Source organism: Schistocerca americana, chromosome 7 (genome assembly GCF_021461395.2).
Source record: "Schistocerca americana isolate TAMUIC-IGC-003095 chromosome 7, iqSchAmer2.1, whole genome shotgun sequence".
Taxonomy (NCBI): domain Eukaryota; kingdom Metazoa; phylum Arthropoda; class Insecta; order Orthoptera; family Acrididae; genus Schistocerca; species Schistocerca americana.
Window position 1 is genome coordinate 245,178,464 of NC_060125.1, and position 18,006 is coordinate 245,196,469.

The following is an 18,006-nucleotide window of genomic DNA, read 5'->3' on the forward strand; positions in this document are numbered from 1 at the left end:
ACGGCCCACACACACTGCATGCGTGAACTGTAGTGCGCCCTGTAATATAACTTGCAGTGCTGGGTAAAAGCAGTGCACTAAATTGGCTAGTGTTGTACCGGCGCCAGCCGAAGTGGCCGTGCGGTTAAAGGCGCTGCAGTCTGGAACCGCAAGACCGCTACGGTCGCAGGTTCGAATCCTGCCTCGGGCATGGATGTTTGTGATGTCCTTAGGTTAGTTAGGTTTAAATAATTCTAAGTTCTAGGGGACTAATGATCTCAGCAGTTGAGTCCCATAGTGCTCAGAGCCATTTGAACCATTTGTTGTACCGGCGACCGGAACGGTCGCGGGGTTGTAGTGACGAAAACGCGGCGAGACCTACGGAGCGGCCCGCGAACAACAACAACAACAACAACAACAACAACACAACGGGAGAGGACGGACACGACCAACGGAGGACCTTACGACACAACAAGAACAGACAACAGAGTCAGGAACCAAACAAGACATCCACGTCCATTCGTATAGAAACACGAAAGTCAATACGCTATCTGAGGCGATTATGTCCTAAGACGCACGCGAGGCTAGACAGCAGGCTGAGCAACAGGCAGGCGCTGAAGACTCTAAATGCGGGCCAGGAGGTGCGCGCCGCCACAGCTTACGGCGCGATGGTACAGTGACCTCTATGGCTTTTCTACGTCCATAACGTCTGGCGGGGATTCAAATTCCGCGGCGCGCGGTACCAGAACCAGCTAAACTGATAGTTTGGTAATTTTCCCATCCGTTAACAATTCCTCTCTTTGGAACTGGAATTACTACAGTCCTTTTGTAGTCTGAGGGTATTCCTGTCCCATACATCTTGCACACCAGAAGGAAGAGTTTTGTCATGGCTGGCTCTTCCAAGGCTACCAGTAGTTATGATGGAATATCATGTACTACCTGGACTTTGTTTCGATATAGACCTTCCAGAGCTCTGTCAAATTATTCTCGTAGTATCGTATCACCCATGTCATCATCTACCTCCACTTCCCTTTCCCTAATACTTTGCTTTCAAGTTCATCTCCCTTGGACTGACCGTTTATATATTCCTTCCACCTTTCACCTTTCCATTCTTAGGATAGGACTGGTTTTCCAACTGAGCTCCTGATATTAACTGCTTCTCTTTTCCCCAAAGGCCCCTTTAATATTCATGTAGGCGATATTTATCTTCCCTCCAGTGAAAGGTGTATGTTTGTAAAGCTTTACATTTGTCCTTTAGCCATTCCTGTTTAGCCATTTTGCACTTCCTGTGAAACTAATTATTCAATCGTTTGTATTTCCTTTCGCCTACTTCATATGCTGCGTTTTTAAATTATTTTCTTTCATCAATTAAATTCGATACTTCTTGCGTTATTCAAGGATTTGTCCTACGACTTGTCTTTTTGCCTATTTGAATGTACGTTACCTTCACTATTTCCTCTCTTAAAGTTACCCATTCATCTTCTACTGTATTCCTTTCCCCTCTTCCAGTCAACCGTTACCTAATGCTCCTTCTGGAACTCTCAACAACCTCTAGTTCTTTTAACATATCCAGGTCCATCTCCTTAATTTCAAAAACATTTCCAGTTTCCCCAGTTTTAATCTGCAGTTCATAATCAGAAAACTGTGGCCAGAGTCCACATGCGACCCTGGAATTTCTTACAGTTTAAAATCTGATTGCTAAATGTCAGACAGAGACTATACACTGAAGAGCCAATGAAACTGGTACACCTGCCTAATATCATGTTGGGCCCCAGTGAGCGCACAGAAGTACCGCAACACGACGTTGCATTGACTCGACAAGTGTCTGAAGTAGTGCCAGAGGGAACTGACACCATGAATCCTGCAGGGCTATCCATAAATCAGTAAAGGTACGAGGGGGTGGAGGCATAGCACGTTGCAAGACATCCCAGATAGGCTCAATAATGCTTATGTCTGGGGAGTTTGGTGGCCACCGGCAATGTTTAAACTCAGAAGAGTGTTCCTCGAGCCAGACTGTAGCAATTCTGGACGTGTGGGGTGTCACATTGTCCTGCTGGGATTGCTCAAGTCCATTGGAATACACAATGAACATGAATGGGTGCAGGTGACAAGTCAGGGTACTTACGTACGTGTCACCTGTCATAGTTACATCTAGACGTATCACGGGTTCCGTATCACTCCAACTGCAAACGTCCCGCTCCATGACAGAGCCTCCACCAGCTCGAACAGTCCACCGCTGACATACAGGGTCCATGGATTCAGGAGGTTGTCTCCACACACTTACACGTCTTCCAGCTCGATACAATTTGAAACAAAACTCCTACGACCAGGCAACATGTTTCCAGTCATCAACAGTCCAATGTTTATGTTGATGGACACAGAAGAGGCGTAAAGGTCTGTGTCCTGCAGTCATCAAGGGTACACAAGTGGGCCTTCGGCTCCGAAGTCCCATATCAATGTTTCGCTGAATGTTTCGCACGGTGACACTTTTTGATGGTCCAGTACTGAAATCTGTAGCAATTTGCGGAAGGGTTGCACCTCTGACACATTGAACGACTCTCTTCAGTCGTCGTTGACTCCATTCTTGCAGGATCTTTTTCCAGCTACAGCGTTGTCGGAAATTTGATGTTTTACCGGATTCCTGATATTAAGGGTACACTCTTAGAATGGTCGTACAGGAATATTTCCATGTATTCGCTACCTCGCTCGTGCGTCGCCTCAAACACCACGTTCAAACTCACTTAAATCTTGATAACCTGCCACTGTAGCAGCAGTAACCGATCTAATAACTGCGCCAGAGACTTGTCTTACACAGGCGTTTCAGAGAGCAGCGCCATATTCTGCCTGTTTACATATCTCGATATTTGAGTACGCAAGCCTACACCAGTTTCTTTGGTGCTTCAGTGTAAGACTGTAATGGAGTTGTAAATAAAAGTGCACTTTTCTATAGAAAGAACACTACCACTACCACTGAGATAGGTCAGGGAGCAGACACTTACACCTTTACGCAAAAACACGAAAAATGCTCTATGTCCTTCCTGGTGGCTACAGGAAACCTGGCCTAGAGTGGCACTCTTCTCCTGTATATGTCACCAGCCATTGTCCTCTGGCATGCCGAAGGATGCCGAAAAGGTGTGTTGCTTACGGCTTCTGCTACGCATCTGAAGGTACATCTACAGCAGTACTGCCTCTCGCCCCAGTAGATACATATTGATGTGTCGACAGAAGTGCCGACAGTGTGATTTGAGGGGACCGCAATGCACGGTATAAACACACGAAGGATGGCGTGAGGTCTGAAACAGGATACGTAATGAATGCTATAAAGAGAGTACGTAGCTGCTGGAATACTTAACTTTAATCCATCCTTGTTGTACATCGCTATTGACGATACAAGTGAGACTCTGTAGATTCAGGCAATAAACTACTAATGGCGCCTTGCTAGGTCTTAGCCATTGACTTAGCTGAAGGCTATGCTAACTATCTGCTCTGCAAATGAGCGAGGCTTCGTCAGTGTGCATCGCTAGCTACGTCGTCCGTACAACTGGGGCGAGTGCTAGTCCGTCTCTCGAGACCTGCCGTGTGGTGGCGCTCGGTCTGCGATCACTGACAGTGGCGACACGCGGGTCCGACATCTACTAATGGACCGCGGCCGATTTAAAGCTACCACCTAGCAAGTGTGGTGTCTGGCGGTGACACCACACATACTGATATCACGATACATCAGCCAATGGTCACACCTGAAGTAGCAGCATGAAAAATTCCCCTTCTGCAGGCACACGTGCACCAGGAGGCTGAAACAATGCATCTCTATGAACGCCTCCCCCCTTCCCCTTCCTGATAGAATTTACATGCACAGATGCTAGTAGACATTAATATGAGATGTGTGTTTCACTCGAATCGCTAACCACATTTAAAAAGAACAAAATATTGACTGCAAGACTGAGACGTGCGAGCAGGATTTGTGATGCGTTGTGTTACCTTTCAAGGTACTGTACCGTAGTACACAACAGATCCAAAGATGCTATCGTGTCGTATAATACAGCTGCAATTAGGACCTCCTTGTTCCCTAAGCAGTGCAGTAACTCGACGTGGCATGGACTCAACAAGTTGTTGGAAGACCCCTGCGGAACTATTGAGCCGTGCTGCCACGATAGCCGTCTGTAACTACGAAAGTGTTGTCGGTGCAGGATTTTGTGCACGGACTGACCTCTCCATTATGCCCCATAAATGTTCTATCGGATTCACGTCGGGAGATGTGGGTGGCCAAATCATCCGCTCGAATGGTCCAGAATGTTCTGCAAATCAATGGCGAATGACTTGACTATTAATCTTCCAAGAAAATTCCATCGCTGTCTGGGAACATGAAGTCCATGAATGGCTGCAAATGGTCTCCAATTAGCCGAACATAACCATTTCCAGTCAATGATCGGTTCACTTGGACCAGAGGACCCAGCGCATTTCATATAAACACAGCCCATACCATCATGGAACCACTATCAGTTTGCGCAGTGTCTTTTTGAAAACTTGAGTCCATGGCTTCGTGGTGACCGCACCACACTACCATCAGGTCTCGCCAATATGAATTGGAATTTGTCTCTCTAGGGCACCCTCTACAGTCGTCTACGGTCCAACCATGTGATCACGAGCCCAGGAGATGCATTGCTGGCGATGTCGTGCTGTTAGCAAAAGCCCTCACGTCGTTCGTCTGTTGCCAAAGCCCATTAACGCTAGATTTCGCCGCACAGTCCTAACAGATACGTTAGTCACACGTCACACATTGATTTCTGCGGCTACTTCACGCAGTGTTTCTTCTTTGTTAGTGCTGACAAATCCACGCAAACACCGCTGCTCTCGATCGTCAAGAGAAGGCCGTCAATCATTGCGTTGTCCGTGGTGGCAGTAGTGCCTGAAATTTGATGTTCTCGGCACGTTCTTGACACAGCGGATCTCGGAATATTGAATTCCCTAAGGTTTTTCGAAATTGAATTTCTTATCCTTCTAGGTCCAATTACAATTCTGCGTTGAAAGTCTGTTAAATCGGTCTTGTGGTCACAATCGCGTCGGAAACCTGAGTACAAATAACAGCTCCACTAACGCACAGACCTTTTATACTTCGTGTACGCGATACTGCGGCCGTCTGTATGTGTACTTATTGTTATTCCATCACTTTTGTCACCTTAATGTATAATAAGTAATTGACAAACTTATTGGATAATCCCGACATGAAATATATCGGCTTATTAATATAATTTTTTAAAATTTGTATTTATTCCAGAAATTAGTTTTATTGTCCTGTATAAAACTGGAATAGGTTTCATTGTATGTCTTCCGTCACTTACTGTACAGTACAACAGAGTTCCGTTACTATATAATAAATTGGTTAATTCTGGTACGCTTAAAATTAATGTAATGTGTATCTTGTGAAATTTTCCGAAACTTTTATTTACTTTCCGAGTTACTTTTAATATAGTGCATAAAATATTTTAATACGTTTGTCTGTAGGCCTTCGCGTAGCCTTTCGTCACTGATTCGGTAGAGTAGAATACATTGGTTAAATCAGGTTTCCAGTGATAAATGTACGTACTTCTTCGATGTAACTATCGATGACTCTGCTGTGTTGGCTGTAGGCATGTTTTGACGACATTATAAGAGCTGGTTCTAGATGTTAGGCTGCAGTAGCCGTGCAGTAGCCCTACTTACAGCTACTATTATGTGTCATACGACGGCGTAGAATTATGATTTGCATTCTGCTCACATAGTTTTATGTATTATGACGTGTAGCCATATATGTGTGAGATGAATATGATATTTACACAATGTACAACATGATGTACGTAATTGATATCACTCATTCGGCAGAGCTATGACACTATAATGTGGTTATATAAATCCGATATGTGTAATGTTTCACAGCTAAATAACGATGTATGTTAGAGATATACTTTTTTACCGATGGTATATTTGACATTTCAGGTACTTGGCAATGACACATTGTCGAAATCAGCTAGTCGTACAAATTAATTAACGACATTAATATACAGCGTATTAATTTTTCATATGTAAAATATTCAGACGCTGTGGCCGCACACAGCAGTAACACGATCAAATGTGTGTTCTCGTTTTTATTGATTTAGCGCAGTAAGATGGATCCACGTGTGGAAGTGCCAGAGTGGCAGAATGCAGCAATCATGTTTGTGCGTGTCCAAAATGGCTCTGAGCACTATGGGACTGAACATCTGAGGTCATCAATCCCCTAGAACTTAGAACTACTTAAACCTAACCAACCTAAGGGCATCACACTCATCCATGCCCGAGGCAGGATTCGAACCTGCGACCGTTGCGGTCGTGCGGCACCAGACTGAAGCGCCTAGAACCGCGCGGCCGCACTGGCCGGCTGTGCGTGTCTACTAGGAATGGTGTGTAACTCAGAGCCATGTAATATAACGAAGGTCAGTGGCAATATGCATATTGTAACGGACGACGAACACAGATGAATGTCACCACTTGTGAATGGCAATCTGTTGTCACCGGCAATCGGTTTCAGACCCGACGGGAACGGCTACTGTCAATTAATGCAGGCACTTATAAATCACTTTCCGAAAGAGCACTGAAGAGGAGACGGCATGCAGTGGACATTTGGAGTCGGGGATTTCGCAAATGCCAAGTGGTGACTGACGTCTTCAGTGGGTCACATAACACAGAAACTGGGCAGTAACTGACTGGACGCGTAGCTAGTGTAGTATGACGAATCGTGATTATGCCTCTTTTAGAGGCAACGAGTGCTTCGACAGCCCAATGATGCGGTTAACACGCTTTGCGCTGAAGCTGTAGTTCTAACCGGAGGTGGTTCTGTGCTCATTTTGAGTTTTTCTTTTTTTGTATTAGGACTTGGGAGCACTCTTCCACGTTACCGTGAGTATGGACCAGAGTGTTTACTGTAACATTCTCGGAGGCCAAATGTTGACTTTCCTATTGGATCTTCTCGTTGAAAATGTGGGAAGTTCCGCCTTCCAAGTCTGAGACGCCTCAATACGCCTCCACAAGGAAGGTCAAGAAATGCCTGGGCAAATAGGGACTGAACATCATTCGTTAACGCACATTTGAATTACAATTTATTAACATTATAAAATTTCGCACAAATCAGCAAGCGTAAATGGATAGCCCCGAAAACCAAAGGGTATAGTTACCAATTTTTAAATTAAGGGTACTGCAAGGCAAAGATTTAGGTATGGTGTAATTTACCATACATGCTTTATATCAACGAGCATTTGAGAGTAAAATTACATAATCTTAATGCTATAGGCTTTAAATAAACCAAACAACTTCTAAAAGCTTTTCGTAGAGCGTGAAATAATGTACACAACGCACAGTTACTCCCAACTGAACAGAACGAGGCACATCCAGTGGGATTTAAATCAATTTAAAGAATATTTTAAGAAAATACCTAGACTACAGTTGTAATTAGAAGTTTAATATTAAAACTTTTACATATATAACAACAGTTATAAGAAATATCAAGGTGAAATTTTTACAAAATATTCTGAACAACCTTTTGGTACCGTAAGCGATTCGCACCGGGTGGGAGAACACGTGGTACTCCAAAAGAACGCGGCCCAGTAGCCCAGATTAACCGATTCTGAAACATATCTGAGACTATCATAATAAAAAAAATAAAATTAACACGCGGAATATAGCATGGTAACAAACAACTGCATCTCATACTTGGGGATTAGGTCAGGGGATTACCTGCACCCCTTCTGTCAATACCAGCCCGTTTTACAATACAAAAAAAAGACAAGTGAAACAATTCCTGGTACAAGTTTTCTTTTCATTTACAATAAGTAGAAATTTTTCTCGTTGCAAGATCCGCACTACCGGGCTTAAATAAAGAATTCCATTAATACTTAGTGAGCTCAGGCCGGGCCAATTCCATAAAGATGGCCGTGAGAGCATAGTTGGAGCGTTAAAACTCACACCAAACTTTACCGTTCACAACGGCTAAATTTACTGAACGTAAGATTGTATGCCCTTATCCACTTCTCTTACCAAACAACCAACGCAATAAATAGCAAATCTGTAAATAGAAGTGAGAGTTACCACGGGAGGCTAACCCTTGTCAAGCAAATGAAATGTTTTGAATAGCAAGATGATAATTAGCGGGCAACGAATTGCCTCAGAGGTTCATCCATTTAAGCAGCACTACCCGTGTCTGCGTCTTGCAAGACACTGTGTGGTATAACGTGTCGTAACTGCAGTTACAACAGCGCTGCTGCACTGCTAAATGTACGCAAGAACATTTAACTTCTCACCATGTACACTACTGGCCATTAAAATTGGTACACCACGAAGAAGACGTGCTACAAACGCGAAATTTAACCGACAGGAAGAAGATGCTGTGATATGCAAATGATTAGCTTTTCAGAGCATTCACACAAGGTTGGCGCCGGAGGCGACACCTACAACGTGCTAACATGAGGAAAGTTTCCAACCGATCTCTCATACACAAACAGCGGTTGACCGGCGTTGCCTCGTGAAACGTTGTTGTGATGCCTCGTGTAAGAAGGAGAAAAGCGTACCATCACGTTTCCGACTTTGATAAAGGCCGGAATGTAGCCTATCGCGATTGCGTATCGCGACATTGCTGCTCGCGTTGGTCGAGATCTAATGACTGTTAGCAGAATATGGAATCGGTGGGTTCAGGAGGGTAATACGGAACGCCGTGCTGGTTCCCAACGGCCTCGTATCACTAGCAGTCGAGAAGTCAGGCATCTTATCCGAATGGCTGTAACGGATCGTGCAGCCTCGTCTCGATCTCTGAGTCAACAGATGGGGACGTTTGCAAGACAACAACCATCTGCACGAACAGTTCGACGACGTTTGCAGCAGCATGGACTATCAACTCTGAGACCACGACTGAGGTGACCCTTGACGCTGCATCACAGACAGGAGCGCCTGCGATGGAGTACTGAACGACGAACCTGGGTGCACGAATGGCAAAACGTCATTTTTTCGGATGAATCCAGGTTCTATTTACAGCATCATGATGGTCGCATCCGTGTTTGGCGATATCGCGGTGAACGCACATTGGAAGCGTCTATTCGTCAGCGCCATGCTGGAGTATCATCCGGAGTGATGGTATAAGGTGCTATTGGTTACACGTCTCTGTTACCTCTTGTTCGCACTGACGGCACTTTGAACAGTGGACGTTACATTTCAGATGTGTTACGACCCGTGGTTCTACCATTCATTCGACCCCTGCGAAACCCTACATTTCAGTAGGATAATGCAAGACCGCATGTTGCAGGTCCTGTACGGGCCTTTCCGGAAACAGAAAATGTTCGACTGCTGCCCTGGCCAGCACATTCTCCCGATTTCTCACCAATTGAGAACGTCTGGTGAACGGTGGCCGATCAACTGGCTCGTCACAATACGCTAGTCACTGCCCTTGATGAACTGTGGTATCGTGTTGAAGCTGCATGGGCAGCTGTACCTGTGCACGCCATCAAAGCTCTGTTTGACTCAATGCCCAGACGTATCACGGCCGTTATTACGGCCAGAGGTGGTTGTTCTGGCTACTGATTTCTCAGGATCTATGCACAAAAATTGCGTGAAAATGTAATCACATGTTAGTTCCAGTATATTTTTCGAATGAATACCCGTTTATCATCTGCATTTCTTATTGGTGTAGCAATTTTAATGACCAGTAGTGTATTAAAGCAGAGACGTAAACATCCAGCTTGCGGTCCCGTGGCTGCACGTTACAAAGTGTATCTCCGACGCAGACGGCGGCTCGCGACACCAGTCCTCAGGCCGCGGTGGAAAAGGCGCTTCGTCCGCTAATAACGGCGGAATGTGGGCCACATGCGCGCCGTCCAAAGCACACCCGACAACCCTGAACCGCCAGGCGCTCCGCAAGCCCCACGAGTTTTCCAGCTGGGCACCACCTGCTTCCTCGGCGGGTGACAGCCCGCTCGCCAGAGACCTCTTGGAAGCCCCCCGTGGACGCACTCTAAGCGAAGATAAGCGTTATGGGTTTGGCACCCTAGGCCGACTCGCGACATGACAAGAGCCGTGTTCCCGAAGAAACAAGCATACGTGACGGGCTTGACGAGTACTGACCTACCCTGTTGCACTTCAAAACGCCCGCCATCCCGCGCGCCCCCACTCCCCCGCCCCGCTTCAACGCTAAATAGAGCAAACTTAATCTGACAGTAAATGGATGGGACCGTGTTGAACTACGGGTCGATTTACGGAATCTAATCATTATTGAGTAGCTATATCTTGATATAGCAGGACTGAAGAAAATTCTGGACACACTTTCTCGGCAAACTGAGGTCATAATCAAGAAGGGGGGGGGGGGGGGGTGGTTGCACGCAATAAGCGTGATGTCTCCTGAGGCGGAAGTTGGACATTCTTTTTGACTGGTACACTTATTTAAATAAGCGAATCATAGACGCTGATTTGGGTCTCAATGCTTTGAGTGCATCTACGCCATAACTCCGTTGTGTGTTACGCTTCAGCGTTGCATCGGCACCTTCAGAGAGTGCATAGCGAATGTTAATTTTTGAGTCGGTTGCCTAATTTCACTATTTTCTGAACAATACAGCCATATTTGTGGTAAAGCTGTCTGTTCGATTTTGAAATTTGTGTCTTCTAAACCACATTTCTCTATGCTGCACCATGTGATCAAAAGTATCCGGACACCCCTAAAGAGATGCGTTTTTCGTATTAGGTGCATAGTGCGGGCACTTAACTGCCAGTTAAACCGTATCAGCGACCTCAGTAGTCATTAGACATAGTGAGAGAGCAGAGTCGGGTGCACCGCAGAACTCACGGACTTCGAACAAGTTCAGATGATTGGGTGTCACTTGTGTCTTACGTCTGTACGCGAGATTTCCTCACTCATAAACATCCCTAGGTCCACTGTTTACGGTGTGATAGTGAAGTGGGAACGTGTATGGCCGCGTACAGCATAAAAGCGTACAGGCTGACCTCGCCTGTTGACAGACGGAGACCGCTTACAGTTGAAGAGGGTCGTAATATGTGATAGGCACCCAACACACAGGGATTTCAAACTGCATCAGGATCCACTGCAAGTACTATGACAGTTAGGCGGGAGGTAAGAAAACGTATTTCGTGGTCGAGCGGCTGCTTATAAGCCACACATCACGCCGGTAAATGCTAAACGACGCCTCGCTTGGTGTAAGGAGCGTAAACATTGGACAATTTAACAGTGGAAAAACGTTGTGTGGAGTGACGAATCACGGTACACAATGTGTCGATCCGTTGGCAGCGTGTGGTTATAGCGAATACTCGGTGAACGTCATCTGCCAGCGTGTCTAGTGCCAACAGTAAAATTCGGAGGCGGTGATCTTATGGTGTGGTCGTCTTTTTGACAGAAGCCTTGCGCCCCTTGTTGTTTTTCGTGGCACTATCACAGCACAGGCCTACATTGTTGTTTTAAGCACCTTCTTGCTTCTTACTGTTGAAGAGCAATTCTGGGATGGCTCTTGCATGTTTCAACACGATCGAGCACCTGCTCGTAATGCGCGGCCTGTGGCGTAGTGGTTGCACTACAGTAACATCCCTGTAATGGACTGGCCTGAACAAAGTCCTAACCTGAATCCTATAGAATAGCTTTGGGATGTTTTCGAACGCCGGCTTCGTACCAGGCCACAGCGACCAACTCCATACCTCTCCTCAGCGCAGCACTCCGTGAAGAATGGGCTGCCATTCCCCAACGACCCTTCCAGCTCGTGATTGAACGTATGCCTGCGAGAGTGGAAGCTGTCAAAGGTTAAGGGTGAGCCAACACCATATTGAATTCCAGAATTACCATTGGAGGGCGCCACGAACTTTTAAGGCATTTTCAGCCAGGTTTCCGGATACTTTCGATCACATAGTGTATGAAACACTTACTGTAGTGAAATTTACGCTATGCTTAGCATCGACAGATCCAATGGAAAGCAAACTAAATTATTGAATGTTAATTAACACGTTAGCTGCCTCGTGGCTGCTATGGAGACAGCGGACCCTCCAGCTGCCACCGTGTGCCGGTCGGTGGCTACGCGCCACACCTATTTAGTACAATATGTAGTCCTGTAGTGTGCATTAACTTTTATTTCTTCACCGAGTTGACAAAAGTGTACGGGAAGTACAAAATATTTTTCAATATTTTGATTTTTTTCAGCCTTTCCTTCTACATAGTTTTAATGAATAATTCTTATGAAATATCCACATCCTTTATGAGACGAGACGGTTCGTCGTGTCATGTGAAGTTCATACATATTTTCAACTAGCTGCGCGTGAATAACTTAAATTGGGTATGGCATTTAAGGTTAAATAACAAGTACGGTATGTTGCTTTGAAGAGGAAATCATGAATACGACGATCTTACTACGTGCATTACGTATCTGACGTAATGATGAGAGTGGTAACATTGCAGGTATGTCATTTATTGTAATAAATGTGAGCTTACAAGCCTTAAGGACAGTTTTGTCTGTGATAAGGTGTTCCTTGATATTTGTAGTATCGTGATATTACTTTGTGTCTTGAGTTATTGCGATACAGAGCAGTGTTTTCCAGTGGTGACTTGCTGGAACCATTTTCAATATTCAAACGACTGTACCAAGGAGCGATTAGAGGACCTGCTAGACAGCTGCGTTATGCGGGTTGTATGGGAATCAAGCGAAATGCAATTCAGGTCGTTCGGATACTATTGAGCACGACTGTACATATATGGATCAGATCCAAGGAGATTATATATAGCGATACAGATAGCCGTACCGTAGGTGCAACCACAACGCAGGGGTATCTGTTGAGAGGCCAGACAAACGTATGGTTCCTGAAGAGGGGCAGCAACCTTTTCAGTAGTTGCAGGGGCAACAGTCTGGATGAATGACTGATCTGGCCCTGTAACGCTAACCAAAACGGTCTTGCTGTGCTGGTACTGCGAACGGCTGAAATCAAGGAGAAACTACGGCCATAATCTTTCCTGAGGGCATGCAGCTTTACTGTATGGATAAATGATGGAGTCCTCTTGAGTAAAATATTCCGGAGGTAAAATAGTCCCCCATTCGGACCTCCGGGCGGGGACTACTCAGGAGGACGTCGTTATCAGGAGAAAGAAAACTGGCGTTCTACGGATCGGAGCGTGGATTGTTACATCCGTTATTCGGGCAGGTAGGTTAGAAAATTTAAAAAGGGAAATGGATAGGTTAAAGGTGGATATAGTGGAAATTAGTGAAGTTCGGTGGCAGGAGGAACAAGACTTTTGGTCAGGTGAATACAGGGTTATAAATACAAGATCAAATAGAGGTAATGCAGGAGTAGGTTTAATAATGAATAAAACAATAGGAATGCGGGTAAGCTACTACGAACAGCACAGCGAACGCATTGTTGTGGCCAAGATAAACACGAAGCCCACGCCTACGACAGTAGTACAAGTCTATTTTGATGCGAAATGTGATATCTACCTTATGATATAGTACGAGCGTAAATGGTAGTAGCTCTAATGGAACCCGAACCGTCAACCAATGGGACGATATAGTAAACGGCGAAAATCTATTTCTTTCTCTGATGAAGAATTACTCCGTTTGACGTAAATACATAAAACTGCGACGTCACTTTTTTGAAAGCCTCATTTATTGAAACTTCCTGGCAGATCAGAACCGTGCGTCTGACCGAGACTCGGAACTCGGCACCTTTGCCTCGAGTCTCGGTCCGGCGCACAGTTCTGATCTGACAGGAAGTTTCATATCAGCGCACACTCCGCTGTAGAGTGAAAATTTGATTCTGGCTTACTTATTCATTCCTCGAACCGGTTTTCGAACATTTTTAAGGCTCATCTTCAGATGGTATTCGTAAAGTTACATAGCTGTTTCGAATATAATGCGTGGTGCTTCCTTGCGACTTTCATACATATTAACTCTAGATGAAATAAACAGAATCTGTCTTTATTAATATTCCATATCACGTTAATGAAAGAACGGAAATAAGTCAGCAAATCGTTCGAAATTTTGTCCTTTTTAAATTTAAATAAAAAGCTAATGGCCAAGCAAACAGTTGCAGTTCACTGCAAATACTATAACTCTACATTATTTTATTCCCGGACATTCATGTTAACGCCAATCCTGATTAAAGTATTTGCTCATAAATTGACGGTATCATGCGTTGATATAAGAATAGAAATAAGACATCAGATCTCTTGAAGTGTGTTCCAGTAGTAATTAATTATTTTCTTCGGGCTTCCATTTGCACTCATATGAGTTCAGTACAGTCAAAGAAAAACAAATAATATTTCTCAGGAAACTAGGCCTATGTCATATCTTCTTGTCAAGATCTTTGTAACAAATAACAGATGTATAGGACACGGTGGATGCTGGCAAGGTTTCATTACCACAGTATATGTGCATACATATTGTTTAAAAGTGAGTGATGTGGTACCAACTGGTCATGACATTGCATCCAGACAGATGGATACTAACAACAAAAGCCGTCCATACTATCGCAAGCCAGCATCCATCATTATGGCTGAAATAGCTACGTATCTTCCGGAAAACCATCTGGAGCCTGAAATGGTTCGAAACCCAGCTCATGGAATGAACTATTTAAAAGAAAGTATTGGGTCGCAGTTTTATTTATTTACATTGAATAAACAGTCACCGGTCCTAAAACTTCGGTAATGGATAAGATTGATTACTCAGTATGTGGGAACCGTCAGATTTTGATGTCGGTGATCCAGCATTGCTTGAGTTTTCTGATGAAGATGCGTTTTTGGACGCAGAGTACAGCGACAGCAATGACGATGACAACGATTGTGTTGAAAAATGTGATGGTAATGGACTGCAAGAAATCTACAGCCAGTAGAACTGTTAGAAGGCACATCTGCAACCAAGGCTGAATTTAACACCTCGCCAAGATCACAGTTGCAGCGACGTTCATCGACAGTATGTTTCACCTTCAAGCTACATATGGCTGTTACTGTAGTACAAACACGCCTTCCACAGATGTTCTATACTAAACAGAGCTGAACTCTTGGCCGCCGGAAAGCGGGTGTGAGTCTCAGCTGTGTTCGCCGGCACCCTCGTGGCACTCAACGAGTGGGACCGTGTTTGATGCTATTTGAGGATTGTGGTTTCTATTCGGAAATGTTTACATCTATGTTGTATGATTTACGAAGTAACTTGGAAAAGTCTCTTAGACATTATTATGACAGACCAAGTAACTTTCATAGAATGCTGCACTACACTTCATAGTATGTATCACCTGACACCTGACACATTTTTCAAACCTAGCGAAGTGGCAGAGTGGTAACCCGCACCAGACTTACATTCTGGTGGAGGACAGTTCACACACACTTCCGCCGGCCCTGACCGAGACTTTTCGTGATTTCCTTAAATCGCTTCAAATAACTGCCAGGAAGGTTGCTTAAGCCGTCGGCACACGGCCCATGCATCCGAACGTTGAGCGTGCCGAGTTTCTGACGTCACAGCGTGTAATAGCACGTTCGGGAGTCTTTCCGAACGTGCAGAGCAATATCTGGCATGTCAGATATTCTGAGCGTGCGTCTGAGTGTTGACCAATGAGATGGCACAACGCCACCTATGTCACAAGCACGCTGTCTCCCTTCAGTGCAGAGCTGTGAGGCGCCATGTTGGCATTAATTTCAAGCCTATATGTATATATGCTGCTTCTGATCACCAGAAAATTGAGAATCACTGAAAAACCCGTTGTTAGTTGTGTAATTCGTTCCAATAAAATAATGAGAAACATCACATTCGTGGCAAAAGAATTATTGTAACTTGCGTAAAAGTTACACAATGGAAGTTTTGGCTATTATCAAACTTCGTGTAAAATATGTATACCTATTTGTTCGTTCTGTGGAGTGCCTCATGTTTTTATCTACCCAGTAGCGGTCTTTTTCAATGATAAAGAGCAGTTTCCAAAAAATCTCCTCTTTCATTCACATGAAATCTCAAAACGAATCTCGATCTTAAAGTCAATGCTATGAGGTACAGTACTTCACACTGACGGTAGTCAATGCAACATCGAGAATTTGATATTCTGCATTTGCAGATTGACATTAGACGGTATTCTTTAAATATACGCTGTTTAAAACCGAAAATGCGGTGAATACTCAATTGAGTTAACGAGTAGCCTCTACTAGTGTCTATGTCAGATCCTTGTATAGCATTATCCGCTGTTCCAGAATCTTCTTCGCGATTTCGTCTGTTTCTATTCGACAGCTTCTAACAGAGTTGACGCAGCTATCTTACGTCAGTCCATTTCCTTAAAGAACCTGTTTGATTTACGCGCCACACGCCGCAGACTGCCGCTGGACTGTGCTCAGGTCGCAAAATACGACGGCGAGCACGTTCCGTGAGATGTAGCAGTTCATTTCCGAGAGAGCAGCAACCATGACGGACACCACATCTGGCGTGCTTCGCAATGGGGAACACGGCCCCTCTGAAGAGATCTTTAGTCACGTAGCCATTCGAGAATTGCTCATCGTTGGAAAATTTGCGGCTGCTCGTAAGTTCCTCGTCTGGTTGGGCAATGTAATCTGTGGTCGATATCCTTCTTTCCGGATCAGCGTCAACCGTGTTTGTGAGGAGTTGATAAATTATTGTTGGCAACATATCACTACTGCTGGAATCCACATTGCGTTTGGTCCATATACCTCCAGAATTTCATGACGAATCTGTGTGAATTTAATCGTTTTGCCTACATGAATTGCACTATCCCCTTTACTTCAACTTTGGAGTACGCTTCCATTTCTGCGCTATTTCATTCGCAGATTGTCATGCACCTGTCATCCGTGCCGCAGCATAGCTGTATTTTCAGAAAATCTACGGAATGTAGTTTCTTCTAACATAGCGCCACTAGAACGACATGTGTATCGTTCTTTTATAAAGCCTCCTCATACACACATGCATAGGAATACTGTATGGCTGTGCTTATGCGCCAATTAACGTAAGTACGTAACCTTCCACCTGCTACTTTCCAGGTTACGTAATTCAGTTGCATTGTAAAGCAAGGTCTTATTTGAACTGCTGGCCTTAATATCAATTTGCAGTCACATTTTTGTCAAAGTTTATAAAAGGGTTTATAAACTTATTTCACGCTTATTGTGCTGTAGAGTTCATATGTAACTTACTTTGCGCTGTTAGGCATTGCCGTTCAAACGTAAACGTGCAGTAGTTAATGCTGTTGCTGACAGTATGAGAGTTGTTCTTTGCTACCAGTTAAGAACCAAGTGCTCGTCGTAGTATTGCAGTTTTGTTAGAATAAAGTACAAGTGACAACGGTTCGTTGAATTTCGAATTCAGTTAAGGTGTGTGGAACGAACTAAGTCGTAGACCATTTATTGCAAACATTTCATTATCTTCTGTAATTTTAACCACGTAAATTAAAAGAACAGTTCCACAACATTTCCTCCATTGTTTTTCCACTAATTTTATTATGGAGTCAGGTTTCAGCAACAATCATATACTTCAACAGCGCTGTTAGTTTAAAACCACACGCTAAGTGCAAAGTAGACGTCGTCGTAGAAACTCACATCCGACATTGGTTATAAAAATTTGCGTACAACCACATAAAACGTATATATTAACGCAAAGAAAATTTTCATCGTGTCTTCTTTCGGTTAGGTAGCATCACATACGCCGTACTGCGAACATTATTTTGGGACATGTTATCTCCTTTAATCTAGAACCTGAATTCCTTATAAATTAAGCACTGTGAGAATGTAGTGAGTCTCAGATGCATTTTGAAAGTTCTGAGTGAGTCGTTGCTACCGGTGCAAGAATTAGTTGGCTGTCGCCCAAAAATAACAGGCAGCTGCGTCGCATGACGGGCTTCAGATTGCTCCTCTTGGAATTGGGGCGGTGAAGTGTCTGATGAAAGGCTGAAGCACCACAAGTTCCACGCGCCGTTCTGGGCGACTCTGAGGCGATACCGCCTCGCTCACAGTCTCAACACTTGTGAGAATTACAGACTGTGTCCTTGTTATTCGCCACTGGTCCC